Source organism: Triturus cristatus, chromosome 2_1, assembly GCF_964204655.1.
Source record: "Triturus cristatus chromosome 2_1, aTriCri1.1, whole genome shotgun sequence".
NCBI lineage: Eukaryota > Metazoa > Chordata > Amphibia > Caudata > Salamandridae > Triturus > Triturus cristatus.
This window is the reverse complement of record NC_140581.1, coordinates 664,929,328-664,941,546: the sequence shown is the minus strand read 5'-3', so window position 1 is coordinate 664,941,546 and position 12,219 is coordinate 664,929,328. Positions and strand designations below refer to the sequence as shown.

General features: G+C 46.1%; 1 protein-coding gene across 2 annotated transcripts in view; it reads right to left on the bottom strand.

Annotated features, from left to right (window-relative positions):
- Positions 1 to 12,219, bottom strand: part of MAN2A1 (mannosidase alpha class 2A member 1) — a 1,157,125-nt gene that overhangs the window by 875,017 nt on the left and 269,889 nt on the right. The window lies entirely within an intron of this gene.

The window sequence follows — 12,219 nt, the reverse complement described above, 5'->3', positions numbered from 1 at the left end:
ACCCCTCCAACCACACTCATACTAACCTTACCAATTCCTTCAAGGTAGAGAACACTTCTAAAAGTTAGCAATGGACTTGAGCCCATTAGGAAGCAGCTATTTTACTGCTGCACAGCGGCACGCAGTGACGTGTGCACGCGTGCAACCAATAAGATGCAAATCATGTTTTCCTTTCTTCTGTGAGACCCTTTTAACGGCCACAATGGCAAATATCGCGGCCATTGCGCTAATCAGCCAATTTCGCGATTTTTTCGTGAATCCAAAATCGCGAAATGCTGGAGAGCTGTCTAAAGACTCTTGGGCAGGTGCTCGTCTCAAACAGACCTCCACACAGATCTTAGTCAGCTGCGCCTTGGCTCGTTCTCTCTGTTGGGGTAGCTCCTCTCCACACCTCCATTGAATGAATTTTACAGTATCAGTGACCCTCAGAGTAGAAACTAAAAAAAAGACCTGTGTCTCTGCATACCAAATCCTCTCAATCACATGATGAAGTGAAGGTGCTGGAGACATTCCCCAATAAGACATGGACAAATTTGGGTACACCACCAGTCCAGTAGATTGTTGTGCTATGCTTATAAAACATCAAGAGCATTGTAAAGAATATATAATACCCTTGAACCGCTGTGAGAAAATGTAGGGTTGTCATACAGTCCATACTTTATCAGTAAGACTGTGCATTTCGACAATATAAACATCAAAACTGTGCACAACTATCTCCACGCAGAGCATCAGGAAATGTTAGCCTTAGTCCTGGCTAGCTCACAGTGCACCCTCTAGACCTCTAAACCATATAAGGTACCAGAGGGTAGGTGCAACCATAGAACAGGATAACTCTCGACTTCCAAGGAAATCATGAAAACTGATTAATCACTTTCGTAACTCATGCATGCCCAAAGGGAGACAAGAAATATTCAAATTGGCATTTCAAACATTTATTGAAACAATAAGATTCATGTGGAAAATACGTGTGATGTGATAAATAATAGAAGGAAACAAAACTGATTATTCAGCATCACAAGAATAGTAAAGAAAATGAACAGTTCAACCACTGTGCTGTTACATGGATGATATGCGAAAATACAATTATAAATCTGCTCCTACCTAGCGCTACCTATCGTAGTGTGCCTAGGTGGGATAAATCTGCCAGGATCCCTTAGTGTGATCTAACTCCCCAGTTACCTGCGAGTATGTTTCATCTGGGGCAGGGGGTTGTCTTGGTGTAGAGCTGGGCACCATTTCTCTCAGGAGGTAAACAGGAGTCAGCTGCGCTAGAATCCCGGCATAGGGAGACTTCAACAGTGTCAGCGAAATGTTCCTCTCCCTCAACCAAGGAGTGATGTCATTTATATAATAAACTTCACCCATGTTACCATGCTAAAGCCCCAGTCAGACCGCCATTATTGATTCTATCTGTACAGAGCTGTTGCTGAGCGAACAATAACAAACAACATTTGCGCAGTGAACTAAGCCCTCATACAGAATGTTCATGGTGGTACAAGGCAGCGGTGTCCTTTGTCCCCACTATTATTTGCGCTGGCAATTGAGCCCCTAGCGGCGTGGGTGAGGCGTGACCCTGTGATAAGTTGTTTTGATTGGTCCATAGACAGGTCTGATCCGGCATTTTAGGGCCCACCAATACTTCAGATACTCCATGTATTTGGGGAAACTTCGGGCCTCAGAGCTAACACTGCAAAATCTGTGTTTTTCCCAGTGTGTGGTGGTCTGGGGCGTCTGACATGGGCATCACAACTGTCCCATGCAAATGAAGGCGTCCAATACCTAGGGGTCTATATTTCACCGAATCCAACGATATGCTGGTCACGGAACATCTGCCCTTTCCTGTGCTGGCTTCGGGAGGAGACAAGGGGATAGTCACCCCTGCCTCTGTTTGGGCAGTCAGCTATTTTTAAAATGGTTTCCGTTCCGCGTGTCCTGTCCCGGCTCCAAAACTATCCATATTCCATCCCACAGACCTGGTTTACTCAAATGAACACACTTTTGAATGGCTTCCTGTGAGGGGGAGATGGGGGGCTGTCTGTGTCACATTACAAACTTGTACTCAGTTGACATACTGCGGCAGCTGATATATTTGCGTACTATGCTGCATCCCACCTCCTGAATATAAACGAGTGGTGGTACGGCTCGTACCTCGACCCAGTGTACACAGTGGACAGACTGGCGATGGGTAATTCCATCCCTCCTTGAATTTCTTTACAGCCATTCCAACCATGGGCATCTACACCCGGCATGTAGAACTGTCCTACAACTTTGGCGCCACACAGTGAAAAGGATGGGTTGGGAGGGACGCCTGACTCAGACAACCCCCCTGTGGTATGGAACGTATCGACGCCCACTTGCTGCGCTACCAGGTTTCAAGGCATGGAATCTCATTGGTATCTCAAATTTAGACGACATAATGCAGGGGTTGACACTCAAATCTTTCCGATAGTTATAAACAGACTATAGTCTTCACATGACACAATTCTATAGATATATCCAGCTAAGACATGCCTTGACCCCCTTGATTCACTCGCTTGAGGACTTGCCAGAATTCCATCCTCTTAAGGGATGCTTACTAATGGGGGACCTGGGTGCCCACAAAATTTGGCAAATATATCAGACCCTGGTTACCCACAACCAAATTACACTGCAAACCATGTGAGCCGCATCGGAAGCGGATATCCCAGATCTCACTGACGATGACTGGTCTGAGGCGTTAGCTAGTCCCTGTGGAGCCACTGTTGCCTCGCGTTACAGCCTCATTCAATTTAAGTCCCTCCGCATGACATATTATACGCGCTCTCGCCTATGGCGGATGGGTGTAATTTCGTCTCCCACCTGTCTGCGATGCGAGGAAGTTCCCCCCAACAGAAGAGGTTGGGGAGGAACCATTATAAGCAACATTTATTATTTTTCACATTGGCTAAGCTGGACATTGCTCAGTCTTGGAAGGGGACGTCCCTGCCACTAATAGGCAAGTGGAAGTGGGCTATGGACGATCGTATGGCAGCAAAGATGGCCGTGTATAGGGCGCAAGGCTGCCTCCAAAAAAGCACAGGAAGGTATTGTCTTGGTGAGCTGTGTACCGCGGAAATGATCTGCCCCCCCTGCCATCCCAGAACTCTCCCTAGTCAGGCAACATCCTCCAAGCCACAACGCACACCCACAAGGTGGGACACTCTGGCCGCATACACACGCATAGCAGGTATCTCTTACATGGGGGAACAATGTGTACATGTTATTGCGGGCAGTGGTGGGTACATCCTAAAAGTAGTGACTGTAAAAGATGCAAACATGCAATTTCAGTTATCTGGTACTGCTGTAATACATGGAAATATGTAAAACTAATAAAAGATATTTAAACAAAAAATGTGGGAACACTGTGTAGTCTGAGCCATGTTTTTAGGTTAGTCTGTATGTTCACAGACTGTATTGTTGTTCCAAATACTTGGGTACTGCCTTGTCATGTGCTGTATGCAGTGTAGATGCAACCGGTTCTAGCCACAACGTACTACAAAAACTCAAATGAATACTTGAAAGATTTGATGGTGCTGGGAAACAACAGGTAAGGGATGGTCAACTGTTAGTAATTACTTAGGTAACTTAGTGATTTCCATCTTGAGACCTTTACTGGAGATCTTTGTGTATAATGCTGATGATATTATCTATCAAATTCTGCAGATACAGAAAGGATAAACGAGGAGAGAAAGGAACAAGAACTGATCTCGAAATAGAGGATGAACAATGTAAATATTACGACAAAATGAAATTTTACAAGAGAATAGAAGAATGAAGTTAAAGGCAACAAACCCATAATCTGTGAAGAGATCTGATGTGGTAGATTTATTATGTCTTGATTTGCCAGAGTGGGCCTGACAACGTGAAATATTTTAAAATACATTACATGACATACTTATCTATTTTAGACACAGAAAACTGAACGTGCACATTGAACATGTTAAAACAAAATGACAGAGCAGTTGGGACAAGTAAAGTAACAGCACCGTAAAAGGGTGCTTGAAAGCGTTAAAAAAGGAAATTCATTGCCAATTGTTATGTCAGGGGGAATTTATGAAGCGCACATACACAAATAGGTCCCTTGGCGCTGGGTTGAGGAAGCCTCCGTTGATAGGGCTCCGTGCCCAACTATATGCTTGGGTGAAAAGCCAAGTTTTTAGCATTATCCTGAAACAGTAGTATGCTGCCTGTCTGATGGCAACTGGTTGTAGTCCATCCAGTTTCTAATGAACAGCATGGTATTCTGAAGAAACCCCTTGGAGTCTAGTGTCTCATCAATTGTAAAAATTAGCTGCATGTCATCCGCATAATTGTAGATCTTAACCTTTTTTTGTTGTAGGATATGTATCATAGGAAGTATGTAGATGTTGAAAAGATGGGGAGACAGGAAAGAAGAAAACAAGTTACTTACCTGTAACTACAGTTATCCAGTATTGGTATCTTTCATAGATTCACATGCCTGAATTTTTCCCCGTCGCCGAGGCGGGAGTCCCACGGTAAATAAAAAAGTAGTGCCAAAAGTGGTAGTAGTAGTAGGCCCCAAAGAAAAGGCCTAAGGCCTAGATCTTAGCAGCCTATCTACATCATTATGCAAAAAGAACCAAAGAATTGGTACCAACCAATCAGCCATCAGCACCCTTCTAGAACCCTCTCAGCAGAGCCAGTTCTCCTCAGATTTTCCTAGCACAAGTGGGAAGTAAATGTCCCAAAACATAGAGAACTGACTACGGGGAGGAGGGTGGGTGCATGTGAATCTATGAAAGATACCAATACTGGATAACTGTAGTTACAGGTAAGTAACTTGTTTTCTTATCCAGTATTGGGGTATCTTTCATAGATTCACATGCCTGAATCAGAGTAGCAAGCAGTATACCCAGTATACAGTCGTTTGCGGATGGTGGGAGACTAGCGCTGATACACTCCCAATTGCATCCACAACTTGTTAACAAGAGGTATAAGAAAAACCAACCTTAAAATACAAAACATGTAACATACACAGGGAAATGCAACATGCATTGTAACAACATTCTAAACATGTCATTATTGTAGAAATGTCATTGCCATGAGAAAATATATATACATATATAGCATTTGAAAAACGGAAAAGGTACCTGAAATGGTCCTCAAAGAAAAAGGTGTCGTAGGACAGCTTGTCCGACTGCTGCATCGTCTTGATGCGTAGATTAAAGGCAGTAATGTCTCGTGAACGTGTGGACATTCTTCCATGTCGCAGCATGACAGATATTTTCAAGAGTCGCCCCAGCAAACAATGCTGTAGACGCTGCTACCGTTCTTGTGGAATGGGCCTTGGCTGTCCTTAACAATGGCCTGTGAGCTTTGTCATGGCAGAAATGGATTGTTGATGCTATCCATCTGGCAATAGTGGTCTTTGTAACTGCATTCCCCAGAGTAGTTCGGCCATAAGCCACAAACAGCTGGTCGGACTTTCTAAAGCTCTTTGTTTTTTGAAGATAGAATTTTAAACATCTCTTGATATCAAGAGAATGTAAGGCTCGTTCCGCTGAAGTAGATGGATTTGGAAAGAAAGTCCTTAATTTCACAGGTTGATTGAGATGAAACTGTGACGGTACTTTAGGTATGAATGGCGGATTAGTTCGGAGGTGCACATAGACTTGAGTGAAGTGTAGAAATGGTTCCTTTATAGTGCAGGCCTGAATTTCACTTACTCTTCTAACTGACGTTAGAGCCAGAAGTACGGCAACCTTCCAGGTGAGGAATTTGAGTTCAGCCTTGTGGATAGGCTCAAATGGATGTTTCACTAATTGCATTAAGACCGTGTTGAGTTCCCACTCTGGTGGAGGAAGCCTGATCGGAGGAAACTCCCGGAAAAGTCCTTTCATGAATTGCTTGATCAAAGAGGACGAACACAGAAAAGGAAGATGAGCACCCTTTCTGAATCTGGAAAGTGCGGCTAAATGGACTTTGACTGAAGAGAAAGAGAGTCCAGATCTTGCCAGATGTAACAAATAAGGAAGGATCTGTTCCGTAGGAGCTTCCACTGGGTGAACATGGTTAGCTTTGCACCAACAGCAAAAAGTCTCCATTTTAGACGGTAAGTTTTAATCGTGCTGTGAGCTCGTGATTTTGTCAATATGTCACGACAGTCCTGAGGGATGTCAAGGTCCTTGAATTCTAAGATATCAGGATCCATGCGTGTAAATGTAGAGACTGAGGATCTGGGTGAAGCACCTGACCTCTGTTCCTCGACAGCATTGTGGGTGTCGGAAGAAGACAGATCGGCTGGTCCTGGGATAATAACAGAAGCTCTTGGAACCAGTACTGGTGTGGCCATCTGGGTGTAGTCAGGATGAGAAGGCAACCCTTCAACTTCATTTTGCGTATGACTTTCGGGATTAGAGGTATCGGGGGAAAAGCAAATGCACAAATCCCTGACCATCGCATGGACAGGGCATTCCCCCTTGACCCCTGTTGAGGGTATCTGCTGGCGTAATAACGGCATTTCTTGTTGTCTTTTGTTGCAAACAAATCCAGTACCGGCTTGCCCCAAGCTCTGAATACCCTGAGCACTTGAGCCTGCTCTAGTTCCCATTCGTGGCAGTCCAATTGGGACCTGCTGAGCGTGTTCGCTAGGGTATTGTTCTCTGACATGTTCTGCTCTGAGGGTTATGTTGTGGAATGTGACCATTGCCACAACTCCTGAGCCTCTCTTGATAGAGTCGCTGATCTTGTCCCTCCCTGCTTGTTCAGAGAAAACATGCTGGTGGTATTGTCGGTCCGAACCAGTACCGAAGAACCTGCAATCCTTGGAAGGAAAGCTTGCAGGGACAGGAAAATCGCTCGCAATTCCAGGCTGTTGATGTGTTGTTTCTTGTGCTCTGGAGACCACTTCCCCTGTATCTGTAAATCTTGGAGATGACCTCCCCATCCTTCCATAGAGGCATCCGTAGTGAGGACAAAATCTGGGACCTCCTGTATGAAAGTGAGTCCTTCCGCTTGGTTGGGCATCTGTGACCACCAACGCAGAGAGCTTTTCATTCGTGGTGTGACTCTGAGGATGTCGTTGAAGGAACCCACAGCCTGTTGCCACTGAAGGTGCGGACAGAAACTGACTTTCTTCTGGAAATCAGGATTGCCAGCTTTTGAAGACGAACCTGCCGTTCGTGAGATAAGAATGCCCTGCACTGGACAGTATCCAGCAGAGCTCCGAGAAATGGAAGGACCTGCATCGGGCGTAACAGAGATTTGCTCCTGTTCACAGTCAGCCCCAGAGAGTGGAACAGACGAAGAGACATTGTCACAGCAATCTTGACTGCGCTTTCCGAAGGACCTTTGAGTAACCAATCGTCCAAATACGGGAATACTTGGATTCCCCTGGATCGTAACGCTGCTGCCACAGGAGCTAGGCACTTTGTAAAGATCCTTGGAGCCGATTCTAGCCCAAACAGGAGCACTATGAACTGATAATGGGCGCCAGCCACAGTGAAGCGAAGATGCTTGCGATGCGTCGGATGTATTGGGATGTGAAAGTAAGCATCTTCCATATCCAGAGAAGCCAGAAAATCTCCCTCGTTGAGGCAACCTAGAATTTCTGCCAGTGTGACCATGCGAAATCCTTGCTTCTTGGGGAATCTGTTCAGGTTGCGAAGGTCTAAGATCGGACGCCATTACCCCGATTTCTTTTTGATGAGAAAAAAGCGGAAATAGAACCCGTCCTCTTCTGAAGTGAGGGAACCTTTTCAATTGCATTCTTGAGGAGCATCGTTAAAGCTTCTTTGAATAATAAGTGAAGACGAGGGGGAGGGGGTCCCTTGGGTGAGTGGTAGGTGGCTTGGTGACAAACTCCAAGGTTTTGACCGTTGTTTACAAGGTCTAGAACGCATTGGTCCGATGTAATTTCTTGCCACTTGTCCACAAATGCTGAAATTTTCGCACCCACAGGGAGGGGAAGAGGAGTGGAAGGCACCCTGCGGAGATCACTGCTTTCTGTTGGTGTCTCGTCTTTGATTTTGTGATAGTTTTCATCCGCCTTGACAAGAGAAGCCAGACGTGTTGGATTGTCTGTACGATGACTGATAAGATTGTCTATATTGGGGCTGGTACTGTCAATTCTGCTGGATTTGACACCCTCCTCTAGAGGAAAAACCACGCCCTCTTACACCCCTGAAGGTTCCGCGTTTGTATTGCAAGGAACCCAAGGATCTTGCGGTATCAGTATCAGTCTTTATTGCTTGGAGTGCTTCATCTATGTGTTTCCCAAACAACGATTCGCCATCATAGGCCATATCCAATATCTTGGTCTGGACTTCTGGTCTGAAAGTGGTGGCCTTAAGCCAATCCTGGTGTCTGAGTACAGCTGCACCAGCCAGTTGGCGAAAATTCGTATTCACAATGTCCAATGCGCAGTTGATGGTCTCGGACGCTGCACGCTCTCCTTCTAATAGGATTTTTCGAGCGTCTTGTCTCTTGACCTCCGTAATGAGCTCAATAAGGCCAGCCATTTCTGACCACATTTGGAGGTCATACCGCCCTATTATTGCTAGGGAGTTAGCTGCTCTGATGGAGGCAGTTGCCATTGTAGAAAATGTCTTTCCGATTAAATCCAGACAACGCCCCTAATTGTCCGGCGGTGTAGTAATAGGTGTTGCCAGATTTTTAGGTCTTTGTTGGGCAGCCTGTGAAATGACTTAATCAGGCCTAGGATGGCCAATGAGACAGGATGGACTACTGGCTGGAGCACGGTATTTCTTGTCTATCCGCGGAAGCCCCGCTGGCACAGATGCAGGATTTTTCATGATCTTGACCCCTTCTTCCAGATGTAATCGAGGATGGGGACAGCTCTTGTGACCTTTCTTGATTCCTCCTTAAAATCATGGAGAAAGCAGTCAGACTGTTCAATGGTAACCGGCAAGTGAAATCTAGCAGCAGCCCGTTGCATGAGATTATGAAATCCCCCTATATCCTCCGGGGGCGAATCAGATGGTAGAGGGGTGGGTGGCGAAGGCATAGGGATAATATTTGAATCCCAAGGATCTGCTGGATCTGGAAGTACACCCTCTTCAAATTCCTCTTCAGAGGTTGAGTCCTGAACCGGACGCGGGTCATGCTGAGGATCTGGAAATTGAGGCGTTGGAACAGGAGCAACAGGTGAAGGCAAAGGATCTGGAAGCGGTCCAGGTGGTGGAACCTGCGGAATGACTGATTGTGGGGGAAAACGCTGTCTGTAATCTGCGAGCATGGCTTGCAGGTCTTGTATCAGAGTTGGAGGCAGATGGGACATCTCGCTCTGACGAGGTTGTCTATGGTAAGTCTTATGATGCGGGACGACAATGTCTTCTTGATAGTATTGGTCTTGATAATTGTCCTCCTCATCATCGTCATCCTGACATTTGATGTGTAACTTGGAAGGATGGCGAGCTATCCAAAGGGCCCTTCGTCCTCGTCATCCTCATAGTCATCATCCTCATCCTGCACATATGTTTCCAGAAGATGTGAGGGAGTAAGCGGTGATATATCGCTATAGTCATGCCTTTGAAAAGTTTTAAGCTGAAAACTCCTGGAAGAAACGGGAGTAGAATGAGTAGGCGCCATTGCAGGTGTCGCAGACGGGACAGGCAAATCCCCTGGTATCGCCGTTGATGTGCTCTCCATTGATGCTTTAGTCGTCAACAGGCTTTTAGTTAACATCGTCGACGGGATCAACGTCGACGGGATCGTCGTCGACGGGACCTTTGTTGACGAGACCCTCGTCGACGGGCTCAACGTCGACCCTCGTCGGCGGGCTCGACGTCAACGGGACGGTCGTTGACGGGGTGGACTGCATCTTCGTCGACACTTCTCTCGTCGACGATGGAGGCTTCGTCGACGGCAATGTCGTCGATATGGATTTCGACGCTGACTTAGTGGACGAGGACTTCGTCGACGATCCCTCGACGACAGGCTTCTTTGGCAGGATAGTAATCCTCGTCAACAGAATAGGAGAGGTGATCGTCGTCGTCGAGATAGTTTCCGTCAACGAAGGAGCAGAAGAAGTGACAGAAATCGTCGACGAAGGAGGGAAAGCCAGAGATTTTGAAAGGTTTTTACTCACTGTTTTCGAAGATGGCTTTTTAGAGTCCTTGAGATCAGAATCCTGAGGAGAGTGCGCTGATTTAGAGAAAATGAGAGGAGTCCTCTGAGAAGAGCCAGAAGTAGAGTGGGAAGATTTATGGCGTTTTTTCCCCTCACTTGAAGAGCTGTAATGAGACCTAGCTCTCTTGGAAGAAGCGGAGGCTCTGTCATCCTCTTCAGCCGAAGAGGACTTAAGCCATAACAGCACTCTCGCCTCCCTATCCCTAAGAGTCTTAGTAGAGAAGGAGCGGCAAATTTTGCAATCTTTTGCCTCATGTTTAGGGTAGAGGCAGTAGATGCAGTCCACATGCTGGTCTTCAACATGGACCCTCTTCTTGGCGCAGGTTCTGCAGGACTTGAACAAGGCCTTCTTGTCAGACATGATGAAGAAAGTAGCAAACTGAGTGGCACTCAGGGAGACACCCTTCCACAGGACGTGCGGTGAAAATCTGAGGAGAACTGGCTCTGCTGAGAGGGTTCTAGAAGGGTGCTGATGGCTGATTGGTTGGTACCAATTCTTTGGTTATTTTTGCATAATGATGTAGATAAGCTGCAAAGATCTAGGCCTTAGGCCTTTTCTTTGGGGTCTACCACTACTACCACTTTTGGCACTACTTTTTTATTTACCGTGGGACTCCCGCCTCGGCGACGGGGAATGATTCAGGCATGTGAATCTATGAAAGATACCCCAATACTGGATAACCCTGAGGTACCCCACAGTTCATACTAACCATAGCAGAGTTATAGGATGAGAAACGGACTGATTGCTTTCGATCTTTTAGAAAAGATATCATCCAATTGAAAGACAGTTCGTTCTCATGATCAGCATGGGAAAGTATGCAGTAAAAACCAATAGCATTTAGTGATTTCATGCTCATCTGTATTGATTTCAGATAATTAATACAATAACCAAACTATCAAAATTGTCATAGACTAATATTGTGTCCGTGTTAGACCTGGCACCATTGGCGTGAGTCTCCCTTCCATTTTTTGCTGTTGCCTCCCGTGTTTTTGCTATGTCTTTGCTGGTCTAGATGCTTTGGGTACTTTGCCACTGCCGTTCAGTGCCAAGGTGCAAGTGCTCCCTGTGTAAATTGTTATTATGGATTAGTGACTCCATGATTGTTTTTTTGATTTAGCTGTCAGACCCTAGTACAGTGCACCATGTGTTCCCAGTGCCTGTAAATCAAATGCTGCTGGTGGACTTGCAGCGCCAATTTTGCCACCCACAGAAGCAGCCTGTAAAATGTGACTCAGGCCTGCCATTGCAGAGCCTGTGTGCAGTCTGGGACTGCCATGTCGACTTGGCAAGTGCACACACTTGCCAGTCCCTAAACCTTAGTCACCCCTAAGGTAGGCCCAAGGTACCCCTGTGGGCAGGGTGCATTGTATGTGAAAGGTAGGACATGCCCTGATGTGTGTGGCATGTCCTGATAGTGACATTTCTGCCAATTTCGTTTTTCACTATTGCAAGGCTATCTGTTCCCATAGGCCAGAATGGGCAGTTAGTTTAAAACATCTTATAAACATAGCTGGCACTAGGAACAAGATGGGAAAATAAAGTTTAGTGTGCCTGAACTCAGAATGTTAAAATGCATCTTTTAGTGAGGGTGATTTTTACATTCTGTGTTTGAAAATACCACTTTTAGAAAGTGGGTACTTTCTTGCCTAACCATCCAGTATGCCTCTGCTAGGTTTGTGCATTAAATGTCTGGCTTGTGAGTGACAGGAGCTAGGAGAGGGCTGTGGCTCCAGTAGTCTGATGAGTCAGGGCTGGGCTGAATGGGACCTGGGTTAAATTTAGAGTAAGGGGAGGAGATTTCCTTTTTCATGAATGGGCCTTGAATGCCTTCAACAATGCTGTCTCCAAGTTGCGCCCAGATGTTATTGCGCCTTATCTCAGGGACATGTTCCTTGAGGCTAGGGCGGCAGGCTCTCTCCCCTCTGACCAACGTCTCGCTACCATTGTTGTTATCCATAAGGAGGGGAAGCCCCGTGATCGATGTGCTTCTTACAGGCCCATCTCCTCGTTAAACGCGGAACCTAAAATCCTCGCCAAGGTACTGGCCAATCGTCTGATCCGGGTTGTGGGCGACCTGGTTCATCAGGATC